Below are 6,128 nucleotides of genomic sequence, written 5' to 3'. Positions count from 1 at the left end.
ACGTTGGATACCATTGTTCAGGCGCATACCGGACGCGCATGTAACGGCGAGTATTTGTAATGCGGTTACGTCCCTTTGACACGCAGCTAATTGTACTTGAACTCATAGAAATGTAAATTTGGGCAAGAGTAACCTCCCCTGATTCATTATTTTAGGGGTATGCTGTGTTGATTGAAAATAATTTGAATATCCTCTGGTAACATGTTGTTTTTATTTCATAATTTTATTTTACAATGAATAAACATTAGAAATAAGGCAGTTTGAAAAATATCTTGATTTTGTAAAGTTCTTTTTTGACTGATCCTTTTTTTAAAGTCATATGATGTGTGAAATTAAAACTGTTTTGACTTGAATTTTCGTTTTCTGTTTTGTGTTTTATCAAATGACCAGATTACCTCCCTTGACGATAAGCTGTTGTCGTATTTCTCTCTCACCAATTTGTGTTAATTACGTCAATTTGAGAAATAATCAAGTATTACAAGGAAGTGGATTGAATATGGGTATTCCAATTGACGTTTGGAGGGCGAGAATAGAGCGATTTAAGCAACCAAGTGGTCACCGTCAGATTGAGAAGATCCACCCCTATCGACCCGACACGAAATGGAACGCGGCAATGGACATAACTTACACACTCGTCATCACCACAGTGCTCATGATTGGGACCTACACTGCAAGTATTCTTGTAGCAAGGCATGCTAACACCTTAAACTTTTATCTACCCTTATTTGATCTCACTGTGAGGTTTGAGACATTTGACCACAACAAGACCGGTTTGTTTATATATCAAAAACTGGACTATTTTGATTGCATACCTGCTACTCAACATGCATTTTACCCTATATATCTCGCAGGAGATATTGAGCTGAATCCGGGGCCAAGAGATCAAGACATCATCTCGGATCTTAAGGAAAGTATACTCAAACGCATTGATGATTTAGAGAAAAGAGTTGCTCTAAGTTAAATCAGAGGTCACATCGCTCCGGGGAGATGTTACGGAGTTGCACAGACAGGTAACAGAGGTTAAAGAGATGCATGATTCGGTCAGATTCGAGATAGATGAGATTCACGAGAGATCAGATGGAGTAGATAGTAAGTTGGATGACTTGGACGCCAGGATAGAAGATCAGGAGAGGCGCAGCAGGAGAAATAAGCTAGTTATGTATAATGTGCCCGACACAGAAGGTAAACGTATACCCAGAGCAAGAACAAGGTCCTTGAGATTTTGAACTCAGCTAGAGACTACGGATCTCGCCCCATTAGTCGCCAGAGATATAGAGAGGGCACATCGGCTGCCATCCAAATCTACCAATAAACCACGACCCATCATATTACGCATGTATCATTGGGAGGATGAGTGGCACGCGGTCAAGTTAAGGGAAGTGCTGAAACTGAAGGGATATGGAATCGCTAATGATCTTACGAATTTCCAACGTAATGAACTTTATAAATTGAGAACTGAGAGCCCAGACTCCCGATTTTACTATAAGGGTAATAAACTTATAGAGGTTCCAAAAGACGGTGAGAATGATTCTTTTGCTGTCGATAAGTACCCACAGAGGGTACTGAGATCTAGTTCCCGACCCCTTCGTGGACAAAGAGGATCTAGGGGATCAGGAAGGGGCCGTGGGTCATACTAGCGGTGTGGCCAGGGCCGTGATAGAAAGACTAATCCCAGTCTATTACGAGATAACGATGCACATTCTGTCAGTGAGGATAACTGTCAGTTGAGACATATTTGATTTAGACTCTGACATACTCTACGCGTGCGTGTATGTACACACAGAGGGCTCATCCTGGTGTGCCAAGGTCTGTACACAATGTAAAAATAGTATTGATTTGTTACGTGAAACACTGTGTGATATTTAATCTAAACATCATTGTAAATATTTGTTACTAGGTGGTGATTTTAATTCTAGAACTGGTATAAAACCTGACTATGCAGACAACATAAGGGGGAGATACGTCATGGGATTTTATGTTTGACTCTTTCAACAAAGAGCGATTTTCTTTAGATAAGTGTATAAATACATTCGGTAAAAGTCTACTAGATCTTTACATACATTGGAGCAAACGGTACAAGTGTAATTGATTATGTAATTGCTTCGCCTCGCATATTTGATTATATAGTTGATTTTGAAATTCAGTCTAGAACCGAATCTGACCACCTACCCCTTTGCATTAAGCTAAGGAGTTATAATAGAACCCGAACTTCACCTAATAATAGCGCAAGCGCAAATAATAACTATAAGTTTGTTTGGGATGATAATATGTTAAACACATTCAGAGAGAATTTACTAACAGACGATATCCAAAAGCTTCTGGATAAATGTGTCGATTTTGTATTTTCTGATATAAACAAAGGTGTTAATGCTATTGCAGATGCTCTATGTGTAGCCGCTAATGATATGAAACGAAAAGTAAGTCGAATTAGAGAAAGGGTGAAAAGAAATCCATGGTTTGATAACGAGTGTGAAATGCTTAAAAAAGAAAGATGTAAATATTTAAATAGATTTAGAAATTGCAAAAATGAAAGTAACCTAAAAGAATATCATGCCGCTAGAAACAAATATACTGCCATCTGTAAATATAAACAAAATAAATATTTAATGGAGAGGAAACAAAGCTTAGAGAAAAATATAAATAATTCAAAACTGTTTTGGTCAGAATTAAAAAGCATGAATAAAAAATACGAATAACATAAGTATTGATGACTGGTATTGTCATTTCAAAAATATGTATGACATGTCACATCAGAATGAGAAAGCGTCATTTTTAGAATGTAATGATAATGTAAATGAGGATGATAACAACGACGAAACTGATGAAATTGTAGCTGATATCCTTGATTCCCCAATTACGAGAGAAGACATTTTAGAAAGCATCCGACAACTTAAGTGCAATAAATCATCTGGCATTGATAATTTGATGCCTGAATTTTTCAAACATTCAGCAGACCTGATAGTACCATATCTTGAACTAATATTTAATGTCATTTTAGAAAACGGAACCTTTCCGAATTCATGGTCGGTGGGAATAATTGTACCTATCCATAAGAGCGGGGATATAAACAACACTGATAATTATAGGGGTATAACTCTTTTGAGCATTTTTAGCAAGATATTTACTTTTATTATTAAAAAAAGATTAGTGTATTGGGCTAGTACAATGTACAACATTGATAAGTCACAAGCTGGATTCAGAGAAGGATATAATACAGTACTGGACAACATATTTATATTACATTGTTTAATACAAAGATGCCTTGATAATAAGGGTGGAAAGTTTTATGTAGTTTTTGTAGATTTTTCTAAAGCATTTGACTCTGTACAAAGAAATAAACTTAGGAATCTTTTTAAGACTCATGGATTACGTTCTAAAATGAATAAATTGTTACGTAGCATTTATGAAATTATAAAAGTCTGTGTTAGAAATAACCAAGTTATTTCTCCAACACTTTCAAGTCATCTAGGAGTACGACAGGGTTGTATCTTAAGCCCATTCCTGTTTGCGTTTTTCATTAATGAATTTGCAATGCAAATATATAATAATTGTTCCTTTGGAATTCAACTACACCCAGAAGAAATACAATTTTTTTTACTTTTGCTTGCAGACGATATTGCACTATTTTCAAGTACTATTAAAGGTCTACAGTAACAAATTAATGAGTTAGAAAAGTATTGTGATGAATGGAAATTGAATGTAAATAGAAATAAAACAATAATTGTTGTATTTAAAAACGGCGGTAATTTATCAAAAAATGAAAAAATGGTACTATAAAGGTAACCAATTGGAGATAACAAGTTTTTATAAATATTTAGGATATTTACTAACCGTCTCTCATGGACATATCATGTAAGCCAAGTATCCTTAGAAGCCCAAAAAGTATTCATTGGTATACAACGAAATGCATGTGGTCTAAACTTTGATTATAATACACTTTTCAAAATTTTTGATGTAAAAATAAGTCCAATTTTATTGTATGGTGCAGAGATTTAGGGACTCTCAAAAGTAGATGCTATAGAAAAGATTCACTTGTATGCATGTAAGAAATATTTAGGTGTAAAAGTTAATACACCCGGGGTTATGGTTTATGGTGATTGTGGTCGCTATCCACTGTATATTTTTGCATATATCAAAGATATCAAATATTGGTTAAGAATTTTAAATATGCCTTTGTATAGATTTCCAAAAAAGTGTTATAATATGTTATTGTTGTTTGATTCCAATGGTAAAAGAAACTGGGCAACTGGTGTTAGAGAACTCTTATTTGAATCTGGATTTGGTAATGTTTGGTATGATCAACGGGTCAATAATACTGTTTATCCAGTCACTGAAACAAAGACTAAAATATATTTATTTACAATTTTTGAATGTTTCATTAGCATTATCAAATAAACACTTTTATTACAAACTTTTTAAATCTTATATTTATAGAGAATGCTATCTCGTTGATATTACCGTACCAAAATATAGAAAAGCATTGGCACGGTTTCGTTGCATGTCGCATGACCTACATATTGAAACAGGCAGATATATAAATACCCCACGAGAACAAAGAAAACGTAACATGTGTAACTTAAATGAAGTAGAAGACGAGTATCACTTCTTTATCAGATGTCCATTATATTTAGAACTAAGAATAAAATACTTACCAAAATACTATTACAGTGAACCAAACATATGTAAATTTATAAGTTTATTAAAATGTGAGAGAACAAAGGTTGTAAAGAATTTATCGATGTTTATTTACCATACTTTTGTTCATAGAAGTGAAATTGTTAACTGTTAATTAAATACTATCTATGCCCGAATAAAATGAGCATTATATATGTGGGAGATAATTTATTTGAATTTGGTGTTCTATTGTAATGAATAATTATGTTGAATTGTATTATGTACTAAAGGCCTGTGGCCTCTTGAGTACGAAATAAAGATTGATTGATTGAATACTGTAATATGTCTATATAAAAACACTCATTTAATAATCAAACTTTAAAATGACCATTTTATTGGCAAAATGATTTTATCATCTGGTGTCTCTAGATGGCGCCACTTATTCAAAAAATGCAGTGGTGAGTTGTTTTTTTATTGCGTTATTTGATTCAGAACATATTTTCCTACAAAATGATACCAAATATACCCATTTCATGATTTTTGTTTGTTTTTTGTATGCAACCTCTTTAAAACATAACGTTTGTTCCATTCACATCCATACTCTAAACTTACAATATTTTGATTACTAATAGAACTCCAACACAAATTGATTTTACATTTCGGAAATGGTTATACATGATAGGACCAATGTATTCTGTTAAGATATCATGTATGCATGAGGTAGCTTAGTAGAAAAATGGAAATTCTATCAAAGAGGAAAAAGATATATACTCAAACGCAAGGGGAACGCATATCGAGTATGCAGTTTACATGTTATTTATTTTCAACAGTAAAGACAAGAAATACTAATAGGGCTAGATTGACAAAAAATTGACTGAGTTTAATGGCAGATGACATAATTGTTTTTTTCAAATGTTAAGGGCTTACACAGTTTCGGGCCAATACCCAAAATGTCAGTCAATACCGTGTGTGGCTACCATTAGTATTGATCACTGCCACACATCTCCTGTACATTGAGTGGATCAGACGAATTGTGAAGGCTCTAGGGATCCTCCTGCACACATCGAGAGCAGCTGTGCGTAGTTCATCGGCAGTTGTAGGGACTGAGCGCACATTGTGCAGACGCCTTTGAACCTGATCCCACAAGTGTTCGATGGGGCTGAGGGCTGGCCACGGTAGAACACGGATGTTGTGTTGTTGCAGAAAGACCATGGTAGCTCTGGCAACTTGGGGACGAGCGTTGTACTGCTGGGAAATGTGTTGGTGATGTTGTGCAAAAATGGAACAACGTTGGGTCTGATCACTTGGTCGATATACCGCTGAGCAGTGACGCCGTGTCCCCGACCTTGACCAACATTCAGAAAGCACATGGGTCCAAGTCTCGCATTAAGTCCAATCCGTGCCCATATCATGACGCTAGGTCCACCCCATGGATCCCTTTCCATAACGTTTCTGTCAGCGAAACGATCACCTCGAGGCCGCCAAATTCTGACTCTTCCGTCTGCATGGGAGAC

Source organism: Haliotis rufescens, unplaced genomic scaffold, assembly GCF_023055435.1.
Source record: "Haliotis rufescens isolate VD_foot unplaced genomic scaffold, xgHalRufe1.0.p SCAF_116, whole genome shotgun sequence".
NCBI lineage: Eukaryota > Metazoa > Mollusca > Gastropoda > Lepetellida > Haliotidae > Haliotis > Haliotis rufescens.
The sequence above is the reverse complement of the archived record's forward strand: the minus strand, read 5'-3'. Positions refer to the sequence as shown.